Source organism: Gymnodraco acuticeps, unplaced genomic scaffold, assembly GCF_902827175.1.
Source record: "Gymnodraco acuticeps unplaced genomic scaffold, fGymAcu1.1, whole genome shotgun sequence".
Classification (NCBI taxonomy): domain Eukaryota; kingdom Metazoa; phylum Chordata; class Actinopteri; order Perciformes; family Bathydraconidae; genus Gymnodraco; species Gymnodraco acuticeps.
In genome coordinates, this window is record NW_022990771.1 from 179,851 (window position 1) to 195,824 (window position 15,974).

At 40.3% G+C, this 15,974-nt stretch overlaps 1 protein-coding gene across 4 annotated transcripts in view; it reads right to left on the minus strand.

The window, feature by feature from the left end:
• Nucleotides 1–15,974, minus strand: part of LOC117556919 (neurocalcin-delta A) — a 115,750-nt gene that overhangs the window by 17,970 nt on the left and 81,806 nt on the right. The window contains exon 2 of one of the 4 annotated variants that reach the window (XM_034232519.1): nucleotides 2,978–3,094. The exons of the other annotated variants lie outside the window; for them this stretch is intronic. The gene's annotated coding sequence lies outside the window, so the exon portion shown is untranslated. The remainder of the gene's footprint in view (nucleotides 1–2,977; nucleotides 3,095–15,974) is intronic. 4 annotated transcript variants of the gene reach the window in all.

The following is a 15,974-nucleotide window of genomic DNA, read 5'->3' on the forward strand; positions in this document are numbered from 1 at the left end:
CCCTTTTTATAAAATATTGGAACTTTCCATGGCAACCCGCTCTGTGTACTGCCATATGCCCATCACAGGCTTAATGAGTCTATAACATCTCCACACTTCACTCACTTTAGCCACACTGGAAGGAAACAGTGGTGAAGCCCAATTATATTTGAGCATAGCTTCTTAACCAATATTATTCAGATTCATAACCTTGATAAATAATGACGTAATCCTCTCCCTGCAGCAGTATCAGTGTTAGTAGTGCAGGTCTTTGTGAACAAGACAAAGCTTTATATCCCTGTTTGCAGTCCATTTCAATTTCCACGTAATAAAATACCTCAACTAACACGTTACGTTTACTATATTTATTACAATCACTTGTTTGACTAGAAATGTCTGACTTGTTTATAGATAGATCCATTGTTTTAGTTTAGCTTATGTTAAAATGGTGGAAATAGCCCAATGAATTTCTGTTAGTGTAAAAAAGGGATGAGATAATATTTTATAATTATAATTATTTTGACTGAAATTCAATTGCAATATGATTTGCAATCTCTGGAGGAATTGATCATGTTTGCACACATTTTCTTATTATCATTGAAGAAAGATAAAAAATGGCCATGGAGTGATTTTTTTATCTGGAACAAAGAAAGATATTTGAGGTTGGGTTGAAGTTTGCAGAATACGATTTGGAGAACATCTCTGCATCTCCACTATCCTTCATTCAGAAATATATTTTCACATGTTTTACCTTTAACAAAGACCAATGCGCCTCCTGAGATTTCAATAACGCACTAGCCCATATTTACCATGTTTCCATTTTGATTAATTGTGCATCCCTAATTAGAATTACATAGGGTTATTTCACAATGTTATAACTATGCAAATGCATGAATATTTATCTCATAATGTCTTATTTATTCATTTAACATTATTGGCTTTGGTCTCTACAGATATGTTCTCTCCAGATACAGGGCAGTCAGAGACAGGGAAATAGTTCTGAGTCTGTTTTCTATCTGCCCTTTGGGTGACACATACAGGAAGTGCCTGCTCTGCTCTCATTGTGCTGTCAATACAGTAACCATGTTCTTTTGGTGGATGGCAGTATAGTCATACTCCTTTTTTAGCCTGTGTTATCATAAAACGTTATTCTATCAAAATACAATTGTAAGAACTGTTTGCAGAATGCAGTATTTCCCAAACATACTTTATCTTGTGTTTGGGTTGTATGTATTTATGTCTGGCATGCCTACAGCCCGGCATTGCTCTGTTAGTCCTGATATGGCCTTCACTCTGAAAACTCTCAGGAAATGAGTCACTTGTGTACTCAAACCACGTAGCAAAGTCCTTGAATACAACTGGCTAAAGGAAACTGTAGGAAATGACAACGACTGCTGAAAGTTTCTTTCTCACATCCTTAGGGGCAGGTCACTTCAGTGTCTAGTTGACACTAACATAGAGAAATTATAAAGATTAAGTTGGTAGGCTTTCAGTCTACCAACAACAATCCAAGGCAGGCACTACAGAAACCAGGACCTCTTGCTCCCAAGGTTCAACATAGGCGACTACTGAGGAAATTCCACAGTGTAAGCAAGGATATTTGAGAAGTGATAACTTATCAGTGTCAAATGATCTACTCTCAGAACCTGGTGGAAAAGCTTGAGTGCCCTAGAAAACTGTAAAATATTCAGCCGGGTGGCTAATGCTACAGAAAAGCTTCTACCTCTTATTGGTAAACATGATGATACAAACAGCTCTGAAGTCTGGGTGGGACATAACCATGATCAAGGGGAGAGAGCACTTGAGTGGCACACATGAGTAGAAGAATGATTTTTGATGAAAGGAATTATATTTGACACTCTACTTTGTTAATTTCTACCACAGACTACTGTTTGCACAGCCACACTGAGCTCAGCTAAACCGCTGGGAAAGGAAGAACATCAACATTTAGCAAGCTGCACATATATCAATAAAAACAAGATAACCTGGAGACTGGAATCAGAGTTACAAAAGGGAAATCCAAACTATAACATATAATGAGTACCCTGTATCAAGATTGATGCAAAACAAGTGAAATTTGACCTTTTTAGAGACGTTTAAAAAAACAAAACCACCTCTGGGGTCATTTGGGTGGATTTGCCATATCTCTGGAACCCATCGGTCGAATTTGGTGATTGACAACTCTTTTTAACCGTTAGAGCCAATAGAATCGAAGGGCGAGTTCCTAAATCCATCTAAACATTAGCATTGGTGAATGAGAGTGATGCACAACCAGCATGCCCAAAACCGGAAGCTGGGTTACAGCTCTCATACACTCTATATGAAAACTACTCTTATTGACAAAGTGTTATGATGGATTATCAGTAATCATTTCAAAGTGACACATTGGATTAACCTTCAGCAGCGTTTATATGCGTTGTAATGCCCTTGAACACAGCTTTTGATCAGAAAACAGCAAAGGTAAGACGTATTTGTCGCTTTGGCCACGTAAAGTGAAGTCGTGTGTTGTCTTTCCTGGCTTTCGCTTAACAGGTTAACATTCCATCCACCGTTGTTAAGCTTTGAAAAAATGTGTTAACCCCTCTTAGTTTATTTTTGCGTTTAAATGTCCATATTCATCAAATCAAAAAATATTTTGTAAAAGATAAACCAATTGACTTGTGTCAACATGCTCTTAACAACTGGTGATGTTTTACAGGTAAAATGTTCGCCATCTCAGTTAAGCGTGTTAGCATGCTAAACACAAAGTACTGATTGGAATTGGCTTTGCGGTATTTGATCTTATAAACGACTGGGCTAAATAAGAATTAGACCTGATGAAAAGTCAGTGGATCACCAAATGTAATACAACTCATACTATGAAGCACATTTGAATGGCATTCCATCGAATACTTGTTGAGACATTTCACTCATAATTGAAGTGGCGCTAGTGGACAAGACAATCTATCCCTTTTTCAGAGGTTCTCTTCATATGGGGAACATGGATGTCTGTACAAACCTTCAAAGCAATCCATTTGGGAAGATGTTTTAGACCTAAAAGAATGTGATGGCTAATCGACCGTCATTGCCACCCATAAGAGCCATTCAGCCTTCATGGCTCTTATCGAAGCTCTGCCTGCAATTCAGACAGATTTAATTAGTCTTGAAGTTCAGGATGCTTTTGACTGTTTACTGTCTCACCACTTTCCTTTTAGTATTATTTCACCAAATGCTTTTCAATTGCAACTCACAAAATAAATAAGTAGGCAAAGAAAGAAATGTAAGGCCTTCAACATTAAATGAAAGAGCAACACAGATGTAATGTAGCTGGCTTTTACATTGGTGTTATTCCATTCCCAGACCTTTGGGTGAGTTTGTCTTGCGCACGAGTCATCTGTCTTATAATGGCGTCTGAAACTGGATAACGGCAGGCTTGTTTAGGAAATCTTTAAAAACTCTACCTTTATGCCAATGACTACTGTTTGAGGTGCTGCTACAGCCACTGACCCCCAGAGGGATGCAGTCTGTCGCCAGGCCCTTCACTGATGGAATCCACCGCCGACATGCTAAGCCAGCTGAACACGCTGCTGGAAACACACTTGTGTGATGGCAATGGTCCACAGTGGAATACAGAATGACCAACATTACCATCCATAAAAAGTGTAGATGTGACTCTGAAAGACCTTCACTGTAAGGTTCCTACAGTAAGGTTCAGTATTACAAATAAAGATTTAGTAAAAAGAAACAACAGATTTATCGCCCACTTATTTGACAAACAGTCATAACACTGGTCTGTCATTTAATTCTGGATAATGACAGACCCATATGTTCTCCAACAGCAAATCATTATGTAACTCAATGAAGTTTAAAACAAACAAAGAACTCACTAATTTGTGTGACTCCATGTTTATTGACCCACACCAGTTTCCTTTGCCACCTCAAATTCCAGCTATAGTTGAAAAAAGGTCAAAATAACTTGGCTTTGCACTGGATAGGCCGAAATGTCACACAAAGTAGTTTGAAACAGGCAGTGTTTGTGTCCCACTCATGTTTCCTGCCTTGAAAACCAGCTGCAGAACCAATCAAATATTATTATTCAAATTGGAAGTGGATGGTGAGAGATTTAAATAAAGTTGGGGCAGCACTGGTTCCATGCCTCGGGTTCACATTCATATTATGAGAACCTAACAACCACTAACCACTTCTCTCGAACACACACACACACACACACACACACACACACACACACACACACACACACACACACACACACACACACACACACACACACACACACACACACACACACACACACACACACACACACACACACACACACACACACACACCCTCTGTGGACAAAACACAAAGGCTCTCCACGATGAAAGGCAGTGAAGACTGCAATGAAGTGATTGCTGCATGAACATTTGTGAAACAGCTCCTATACACTGATATTTAAGGAGACTGAAGACACTATATAACCTTTATCTCTATTTTAACCTTTTCAATGTATCCATATACTCATTTTAATCTGTCACACATTTCATCTTTTTCTGTCTTCATACTCTTCATCTGACCTTCATCCATCCCACAAATCTTCCCGTCTTTTTACTTTCCAATTCATACACTCGTCAACCTTGCTTGTACCTTATTTCCATGACTTTCCATCCTCGGTTTCATTTCATCCACACATGAACAATTCACTCTCTTATGAGGCAATTTCAGTGCAGTTACCATAGTAGCATTGGGCAAAAACCACACAGCCATTGATGCAATTCCTGGCTGAGCAGGCTGCATACACACACTCATGGGTACACAGACTATCAAATACACACAATGAGTGGCTGTGGGCTGTGTCTATCTGTGTGGGGGTGCAGGTATGTGAGGTGAGTAGCAACTAGCCAATAGGGATTGTTTTAACTCTAAACACAACTAAGTTATTGAAAAATGCTTTTCATGCAGGGTGTACATAAAATGATCCCATTGTTTCAGCGGTCTACTCGGCATGTATCCTTCATTTCAAGCTTACATCTATTCTTTTTTACATCAATCAATTATAATCATCAAGGTATTAACTACAACTGACCAATACTCATAGAACAAGTAGCAACATCTGTTTGGAAAGGAGCAGAAATGTTTAAAAGAGGAAAGATACGTTACATGATATAAATAGGCTTCAACCACATCTAACAAAAGTACGTCATTCTGGGATGTCTTAATCCCAGGTCACTAGGATAACTATCATCATATTAACATTCGTCCAACCCCTAACCACTCTCTCTTTCACAAAAAACATGATCACAATCCTTTCTAAAATAAAAGGACAAAAGATCAAAGATTCAAATAATACCCCATAAGAACACGACTAAAGAGTCCTTCTAATCCTTTGGAGCTGTTTTGATCTGCAGCTCTCCCTCTTTCCCAAAGCTGTTGGACCAGCTGTTTCAGATGAGAGGGGCTATTGTGCAGCTGCAGCAGACCCCTGTGGAGAAGGAATCTCTGATGGAGAAGACCAGGTAAACAACTTTGTGGAGTTGTTGGGGTTGAAGGGTTAACTGAAAAAAAGAGAAAAGCATCTCCAAAACTCTAAATAAAAAAAACGACTGTCTCCCAATTTTGTAACAGACCACATTACATCACATAACCTGTCAAAAGGTGTTTTTAGAACAAGTGGGCAGAGGCTGACCAGCGGGGCACATGAGTTTGTGCTACTTGGACTGAAGCCAGCAGGATCTGTCACCTCGATTCTTCTCAGCTGACCACTCCCCACTCCTCTTTCCCTTCAATTCATCACAGGCTGAGAGCGGACTAACAGCATCTGATGTCTTCTCCCATTGATCGGGGTTGCAAGCTGCTGAGCTTGATGCTGCCCACGGTCGATATTTTCAGCTCTTATACTTTTAAATGGCCTCCTCAGCCTTCATTAGGTTGCCATGGTAACAGACCTGATAGGAGGAGGAGGCACACACATATTGTGCCTATTGATTCAGGAGAAAAAGAGTTAACCAATGAGAAGCAGAAGATGACACACTTCCACAAATCACTTCATAATCAACTTAAGGGTTATGTAATTTCATATTTGCAACCACAGTGCACATATCCGTCACAGTGGCTGTACAACTATGTGTTATAATCCTTGTAAGAGGTATTAAATACAGATTATACAACAACTTGACTGTATGAGGCTTGCATTAGATATATGAGCAGACAATAGCAGAATAAGCTACTTCTCAGTGACATTTGATGGACTGAGAATCAGATTAGGTTGCATGACTGTAAGGATCTCATCTTCACGTCCTCTTTGTCCATAAAGGCCTAGTACTCTGAGGATGGGGCTTATTTGTTTGGTTAGTGTGTCCTGGTGAGAGATCTCTGTTTGCCTGGCGCTGGATCATTGGAACTGGTCGCCATGAAATACAACAAATCATTAGGTTTTTATGACTGACTTATAGGATGCAACAGGTGGAAACAGAACAGGGGTCTGTCTCTCCAGTATTTGAGTTATTATAGTGGTTGTGCTCTGCTAGCTTCGACAGCTTTAGTATAAAGCACTTTTGGCTACAATATTGATCTCCTGCAATAGTAAATGCAAAATACCCACTGCAATTCTGCAAGTGCTAGGCAAGTCAACATCCTATTTGATTATTTCTGTGTAAGATATGGAAATAAAAGAATATTAGTGTAAAATACTGAATTGTAGAGCTTTTTAGTTTAAGTGAGAATGATTTTGTTTTCATTTACCAGAGAAAATGCTTTAAGACTGATGACTAACCTATGTGTGTGGTGGAGGGAATGCTATATCATATAACACATTTGGCTGGGTATGCTAATTTTAAAACATCCCCAATTCCAATAAATCAGGACAGTGTATGTCTGCCAAGCGACAGTACAGCCAATGCAGAAATAAAAAGAATAGTCAGAAGTCATATGGAGAAACAAACATGCTGTGTATGCAAACAGTCAATCCACTCCCGCAGTGGCTCAGTCAGTAGGGGCTTGGACTGTGAGCTGTAGGGTCGCCGGTTCAAGTCCCTGAACAGACCTAAATATGGAGTGTGGACTGCTACTTGGAGAGGTCCCAGTTCACCTCCTGGGCCCCTGCCGCGGTGCCCTTGAGCAAGGCACCGGACAACCCCCTTCCCCCACTGCTCCTAGTACTAGATTCCTGGTACTAGGATGGGTTAAATGCAGAGGCCAAATGTCTCCGTGTGCTCTGCATGTGTGACCATTCCAGAGGGTTTCATCCCTCCCAATATTCTATTCTATTCTTACATGGTCTCAGTTCAATTATTTGAACTGATTTATATCGGCTGCTCTCTGGGTATGGAATACATCTGAAGTAAATATCAATGTCCAGGCAAAACTTTTCCATCACTTCAAACCTTTCATACACCAACTGCTGCTGGTTTTGGTAATGCTTAGCCTTTGTTCAAAGTAAGTTTGATATAAAACTGATGATAAAAACAAACTGCCTCCCACTCAATCACACCTGCTGGATATCCATTGCCATTAGCATTGTGAATGATGAAGTGGGATGGCTGTAAAATGTGCCTTAGCTGCACTGTAATAATAATAATATATTTGATTTCTATAGCGCTTTTGTTGAACCCAAAGACGCTTTAACTGATAACAGATGTTTGTGGAGCAACCATAAGAGCAGCTGGGGAATGTAAGGCTGTTTCAGAATAAGAGAAAGGTCTATCATGTCAAACAGTATAAGAAAAAGGATCTATGTTTGACATGCTTGAGCCTGGAGATGGTTGGGATTGAAGAATGCTCCTGGGGGTGCAACAAAGCATGCTCTGCTTCCTGTGGTAGATGAAAATATAGAAACAGGATATAACATCACGGAAAATAACAAACAGAATGGAAGTGACATCACAGTGGAGGTCAGGGGTCAGGATGAACCCAGGGAAGTGCGATGTGTTGAACAGCTCAAATGTTTCAGAGAATTACAATGAGGACATTTCGAATCTGCAGCTGATTCATGCAAATATAATTAGTTTTAGGATTAGAATAACATTTGTTTCGCTGCTGTGATCAAATAATAATTCCATACACAAATAAATGATAACTATAGCCAAGTCCTTACAGCTTGAAGTGTCTATTGCTTTCTTGTAAAAATCCTCAGCACAGTGTAGTTTCGTGTGATACCAGTGGACTGAAGAAGACATTGGCAGAATGGTTTCTGAATAATACTAGCTAAATACTGAGGATTTAAGAATAGAACAGCCAACAACTGGCTTGGATCCTCATAACACAGCCAATCAGTCAAACTCTCTGCTCATAAACACAGTCAGAGTTAGAATGAGTGAAGCCCTCAAAGGAAGTCTCAGTACTGTGTAGATAACTGATCACAGAGTAGCAGCGTTTTTATAAACAGTGAAGAAAAGCATTTGTCACATGTGCAAAATATATTCAAGCACTAGTCTGTGTGGGCTTACAATATCTCCATCTGTGTTGTGAACAGCTGCCACAACAACATGAGTGCATACAATACAATACCCCCTCTTCATGATAGAATCTTCAATTTTGACAACAAGTGCACAGCTTCAACAGGCATTTCCAAGGAGATACTGTATTCAAGTGATTTTAAGTGACAGTTCAGGGATAGCAGTGAGGCATTCACCCTCATTTTTGGCAAATAATTCACATGCTTTATCGTGAATAATTCAATATGTTCCATGTTGGAGTTTCTTTTGTGCTTTATTTAAAGGTCCCATGTCATGGCCATTTCTACTGATCATTGCTGAGGTCTACTAGAATAGATTTACATTGTTCAATGTTCCAAACTCACATTGGTTTCTCATACAGCATCTCTGTATAGTCTGTGTATTCACTCTCTGTCCTACACGGCTTGTTGGAGCACCCCCCACCCCTCCCTGTGAGCCCACTGTGCTCTGATTGGTCAGCTCGCCCACTATGTTCTGATGAGTCCACCACCGTTACAGCAGAACATCAGTGATTATGTGTTACAATGACGTTTGTTAGCAACCAGGAAATGACACCAGTAATGACAAACAGATGGGAATGCTGCGTGGGGTCTGGGTGTTGTGTGGGCGGGACGTTGCAGGACTCGCTGCTCCGCCCTTGAGGCTCGAGGAGCGGACAGTGTGAGCTGGATTACTGGTGTCGTTTCCTGGTTGCTGCGTGGGGTCTGCGAGACAGCGAGACATTGCGGAACTCAGCCTGAACATACACTCACAGCCAGGCAGTTCGCCACACACTCACAAGATAAGGCTGAGTGAGTGTGTGTGTGTGTGTGTGTGTGTGTGTGTGTGTGTGTGTGTGTGTGTGTGTGTGTGTGTGTGTGTGTGTGTGAGGACTGAGAAGCTCTACGGATTGGTCCATTTGGACCAATTGGTCCATTTGGTCGTCGTTACATCACTTAGACCAGGAAGACAACAATGGAAAATGAGAAATGTCCAACGAGGCGTTCTGGGGCAGCATAGACAGGTCTTTTCTGTGTTAGAGTTTTACTCCCTACAGGGTGTACTTCATAACACACAAGGGGACGGGTAATAACCAGAAAAGCATGACATGGGACCTTTAAAAAGGCAGAATTGTTTTTTTTAACCTGTTTCATCATCCCTTATGTAATTTCTTCACTAACCCAAAAACGATGCTTAGCGACAATGAGTGCTATTTTTGCTCTACTATTCATTTTCAGGTGTTTTTTCCCCAAAAGATTAGATTTGAAGTTAAATTAAGTTAGGAGTGAATTATTAAATCCCTAATAAAGGATGTCCTGCAGAAATCCTTCCTTCATTAAGTGTTCATGTTCCACATCTGGACAGTGATTATGGACTAAGCCTCAACAAGCATGAAACACACTAGGCCCAGTGAGTACAGACTACAATCTAAATGTAGCCTTTAAGAAAGTTTGTTTGACTATTGTGCTTCCTTTTAACCATGTAACCAAGTAAGGAAAGCCAGATACACAAGAACAGTATTATTATAACTGGGGTGATGCCTATCTATTTATTATTAAAGGAAATTATAACATAATTATTACAACTGAATGAACCTCAATTAGGTTTCTGTCTAATTAGGGAACATAAATTGTTAGCGTTCAGTCACGTAGTAAATGAATAATCTTGATAATCTTTTGATTCAAAGGCGGGGAGCAGTAACTCAAATCATTCTCAGTGACGGCAGCAGGGAGCTTTGTGGCAGTGGAAAGTACCACCAACAAGTATACGCTAGAAAGTGACAGCTCATTGCAAAATAACTCCTTCTTTTGTCTCTTGTGTCCAGCATGAAATGACAATGTGTGTGAATTCCTCTCTGTGGCTAAAAATAGAGCATCTGTTTCCCATAGTTCCTCTAAACTAATGCATGGGAGCGTATAGGCCAAGGTTATCCTTTAACTGGGGGCAAACTCTCAAAGCATTCCTTCTCATTGGGGCTGGATTTTGAATGACCCATGACCCCTTTATAAAAGGATGCTTTCTGAAAAATGAGTCGAGCTAGAAGGACCAGCTGTCCCTCGAACGCACCACTAACGGGTCTGTCTGCCACCCTCTCAGAGATGGCTGCTTTCACAGGGCAAGGGAAATTATTTATGTAGTGCTGCTCTGGAAATCGTTTTTCTTTTCACAAGTTATTGATAATCAAATCATTTCATGTCTATAAGATCTTTATAGGCCAAATGCAGCTCAAAATATATGTGTGTGTGAGTGTGTGTATGTGAAAGAGCTTTTTAAAACCTTTTTCACTCTAAACCTTTTTCACTTCAAATTGTATCCATATGCTTTACAAAACATGATATTTTCACTCCGTAATTATTGTTATTAATTTATTTTAAGGTTTCTCTCGTTACATTGTGATCTGCCACACACATTTCTGCTGGCTGCAGAGTGAATGGAGAAAAATGAAAATGTCTGTCTCTTCTCTTATCTCGGAGAATCTCTCTACCCCTTTTTTCCCTTTGTCCCTAGTTTCTGTCTCCCTCCATCATAAATCATCAGTTACATAAACTGCCTTCAAGTTAGTTTCCCCCAGTGTAACATGAGACTCTCTTAAGTACAACACAGGATGTTATAGAACCCTGGCTCATACGCTTCTGCTAAGCTTGTTTGTTTCACAATTAAACAGTTTTCCTTAGGTTTTCTTTTTCAAACGTATGTAGGCATAAACTCAACAGATACACACATCCCTATGTATTTGTGGGCTCTGTGGCAGAATAGAACTTGGAGGGAGGCGAGGCACCTTTTTCCATTATGTGATTTTATTGGACTTAAAACCAATGTAACACTTGATTCCAATTTGTTTCACACACAAACACACTATGCTGGACATTGATTGGCCACTCCCATCGAGTCAAGGATGCACAAAATGTTGGGTTCAAATAATGATAGTTTTGCATTTTCTTATGTGTGCTAACCACCTGCAGCCTTGCCAACTGGCTTTAAAAATAAATAAATTGTGAGATATCCAAAATAGATTTTTGTTAACAACATCTTTTAAGATTTTAGAGACCCCACTTGTCTAAGTCTTACATTTTTCTTTGTGTCTTCAAAAAGAAGCTAGTTGACTTTTAGCTTAGCGGTGATGCCTTGAAGTCATGAGACTGTGCTGTAGTTTGTTTAAAGAATAACGCTAATTTTCCTTGGCAATTGTGTTTATGTTGGAAAATCATAAAAGTGGTTCATAAATGGAGATTTTCCTGATGAACTAAACTGCAAGTATCATAATGGTTTGCTTCCTAGAGTGTCTCTATCTTCTGTAATCCAATGGAATGGCAGAATCCCTTTGGCTTTTGGTTGAGAGAACCAGTGATGCTAACTATTGGCTTGGCATATAAATATGTCATCCCTGCACCACTCTATTATGGACACTTTGGTTAGTGTAAAGCTTCAAATAAGTGACAGGAATTGTTATGTTGGCTGTAAAGAAAACTGCAAATCCAAAAAGCTAACTATTACTTATTTAACATTGATAAGCTCCTCCCTGCTGTTTTACAGTTTCAATCTTGGCCCTATGTAATACAGATGTGTGAAATAAATATAGTTGTGCTTGAAAAATGTGAACAATATAGGTAGAGCAGTTATGCCACCTTCATAAGGAGAATCTGACCTAGGGATAAAATGTTCCCAGAGACACAATCTGGAAAAGCCCCACCTGTGCCTGGTGTGTGATGTGTGAATCAAGCCAGTAAACAAGATAAGCACATACCATGGTAACCATCTCATACCACTCAGGCATCGCATAACCTCTGTTGTAGTGTGTGTGTGTGTGTGTGTGTGTGTGTGTGTGTGTGTGTGTGTGTGTGTGTGTGTGTGTGTGTGTGTGTGTGTGTGTGTGTGTGTAACATGAAAGACTGGGTTTGACGTATTAAATCAAATGTTACACTTCAGTCTACAGATTGCAATAGATCATTGCTTCACTCCAACACTAACGTGCGGATCAGGCTAACCTTTTGACATCTTGTATGGATGACATCACACATACAGTAATTCCATTGAAATGTTTATTAATGTAGGTCGTAATATCTTTGACCACTTACTATATGTTTTTCGTCTGTAAAAATGTAGCTAGAAACATTTAACTTCACACTAGGGCTGAACGATATATCGTGTCATGGCGATAACCGCGATATGCGCATGCGCGATATTCACAACGCCGTAGGGTTGGGTACCGAGAACCGGTTCCAACATTTCGATTCCAACGGCATCATTTAATTCATGTGAATTTTGGTTCCGCTTTTCGATGCCTGAGGAAATGTTTCTCGCCGCTCTCCGTAGCCTACTGTATGACTGCGGCGGGGCGAGAAATGTAGCGTTGTACCTACACTTCCTACAGCGTAACCTGAGACCAGGGCCGGCCCATCCGGGCCCATCGCACTGGCGTTATAGATGTTCGCCTAGGTCACCAGATCTGTGGAGGCGCCGCGCTGACAGCTCTGGGAGGGAAAAAAAAAGTTTTGACCGTTGGTGCTCATCCTAATTTTCGGCCTTTATGTAACAACATTCACTTTTTCACTTTTCATTTGCCCTGTACGATGGGCGCTCTAAGTAATGAAAATGGGGGATGTTGGCTTATCTGGCACCCGCAGCTCACAGCCAAAGTGCGAGTGAGCGAGCGAGGGAGAAAGGGAGGGCGCTGTTGTTATTAGCATCTGGTGCTAGCTGCTCTAACGGAAGAAGAAGATGTTTCTACAATGATGTGGAGGGAGAGTCCTCTCCAGTCAGACTGAGGCTGATAACTACAGCTCAGTGAGGTAAAGGACTCTGAGTGTTTAGATAGTTCACTTTAGTCTAAGTTATCTCAGTGGATCTCAAACGTTTTGATCACAATTTATGTAAACACATATTTCCAAGGCACTCCTTTATAATTAATAGGCACATTCACACCGCAGTACTTTTCCCACAGAGGTTCATGAGAACTTAGTTCATGAGAACTCTTTAGTTCTCATGAACTAAGTACAGATCGCGTTCACACCGGAATAAGTCCCTGGGGGTGGATTAGGCAAATGAAGCCGCTGACGTCACTTCTTCTTCTTCTGCTTTGGGTTTACTGGCAGGCCGCAAACCACTTCACGGCGTATACTGCCGCCCAAAGTCCCCGGCCGAAAGTCCCCGGAGTTGGGGACTGGCTTCTACTGTTAGCTTCACAAAACTTTTTGGGAGTTTTACGGGGCGTGGTTTGCAATCCGCCCAGCCAATCAGAAATATAGCTCTTTTCTCACAAGAGAGCCGTACGAAAGTCCCTGCTCTCTAGCAGCTCTCTGCTCTCTAGCAGGGACTTTCGTGGGGGTAAAAAGGTTCTCATGAACTCATTTTAGTACCGGCTCTTTTTGGTGTGAACGCGACAAAAGAGTTCTCATGAACTAAGTTCTCATGAACCTTTGTGGGAAAGGTACTGCGGTGTGAATGCGCCTATTGGGATAAAACAGGTTTTAAATCATTCCAATGTATACTATAGGACAGTAAACCAGACTTATCGTTTTAAACTGGAGAGATAAAAAAATATGCATAAATAAAATAGTAAAATAAGATATGAATGAACAACAAAAATAAAATACGTTACATGTATTTGTTATTGGCTATGGTAGGTTATTGGTTATGTTCACATACTTATTTGATTATTAAAATGTAAACCGATCTTTTTCATATGGGTGTTTAGAGTTGTACCCCCTAGATCTAGTCTCTAGTCATTCTGCTTAAAGTGCACCAGATTGAAGCATTTTACTTTAAAATGTTCAAACATTTCTTCCCGGTATGCCTGAGAAGGCAGATTTGCTTGTTTTTCTCAACAAGAACTGTTCTTTAAAAGTTAGACTGTTGCACTGTTGTAGCTTCAGTGGTTCTCAAGTTACAGTTACATAGCAGTGAATATAAACAGACTGATTAATGTGAATATTACTGTAAACTAACCTGTGTAAAAGTTTCTCAAATAAATGTAATTTTTTTGGTGGAAGAAGCATATATCGTTTTTTTTACCCTGCCCCTCAAAGAATCGGAATTGAGAACCGTTAAGAACCGGAATCGGAAAGTAGAATCGGAATCGGAATCAGAATCGTGGAAATTCAAACGATACCCAACCCTACACCGCAGGGACGTGCGGTTTTATTCATTTTTTAGGACGTGCGATAACCTCTTAAGCACGGCAGTCCCCCCAGTTGAAGCAATTGTTTATAATCCATAATTCCCTTTTTATGTAAAAATCGGAGCACAAAAGTTAGCTGCTAATGGTAGCCACCAGAGTGTATGCAGCTTCCGGTTTTGGCTACGCGTCACTCTCACTCCTTATTTGTTCATGTGTTGGTGTGTGTAGAACTTCCCCTCGATTCTATTGGCTCTAGCGGTTATAAAGAGATTTCATTCGTCAAAATCGACCAAGGGGGGCCAGAGATATGGAAAATCCACCCAAATGACCCCAGAAGTGTTTATTTTTTGCTAAATCTCTTTAAAAAGGTCAAATGTCAGTTGTTTTGCATCAATCTTGATACAGGGTACTTATTATATGTTGTACTTTGGATTCCTAAAGCTTTTAGTCTACTATCCCATCATCCAAGGTTAGTTTTCACTATAAGTACAAAATAATTTTCGAATCCTTCATCCGGTTAAATATAGTTAAAAAAAACGCAATATATATCGCAGGGGGGGAAAAAAAATCGCAATGTCAGTTTTTTGCAATATCGTGCAGCCCTACCACACACACACACACACACACACACACACACACACACACACACACACACACACACACACACACACACACACACACACACACACACACACACACACACACACACACACACACACACACACACACACACACACACACACACACACACACACCACACACACACACACACACACACACACACACACACACACACACACACACACACACACACACACACACACACACACACACACACACGTCGAGAGAATTATATACTGCTGCAGGATGTCAGACAAAGCTACTGGCTGCATGCTAGTGTTGTGTGTGTGGGGGTGAGTGTGTGTGTGTGTGTGTGTGTGGGTGTGGGTGAGTGTGAAGCAGTGGCTCTATTTTTTCAGGGTGAATGCTGCCAACACATCCAGCTCGTAAACCACACAATCACACAATCATTTGATAACAAGACAGACGTTTTCTTTCAAAATGGCTTCATGTGGTATTTATGCAGCTCATTTCACAACAGGAAGACACTTCTGAATGCTGAACCCTCAGGCATACACGACACATGCAACTGCTTTACACAGACAGAAAACACTGAAGGATGACTAATGCGAGTCAAAATTCATGTTACTAAAAGTAACATGAATCTGCTTCTTTGATTCTCAGTAAAGAAAAAAGATCCAAATGGAACATTAACATAGAGGTCACAAAGGAGTATTCACCATTTAGGAGATAAGTGAAGGATCATCTCTACTGAACAATTAATTAAAGTCCATTATGTAACTGCATTTAGCTAACCTAATGCACTGTTAAAATAAAAATAATTATATTCAAATAGGGCATGAAAGGTATTATGTCAGAAAAACCTCTGATCCAAACCGTCAATC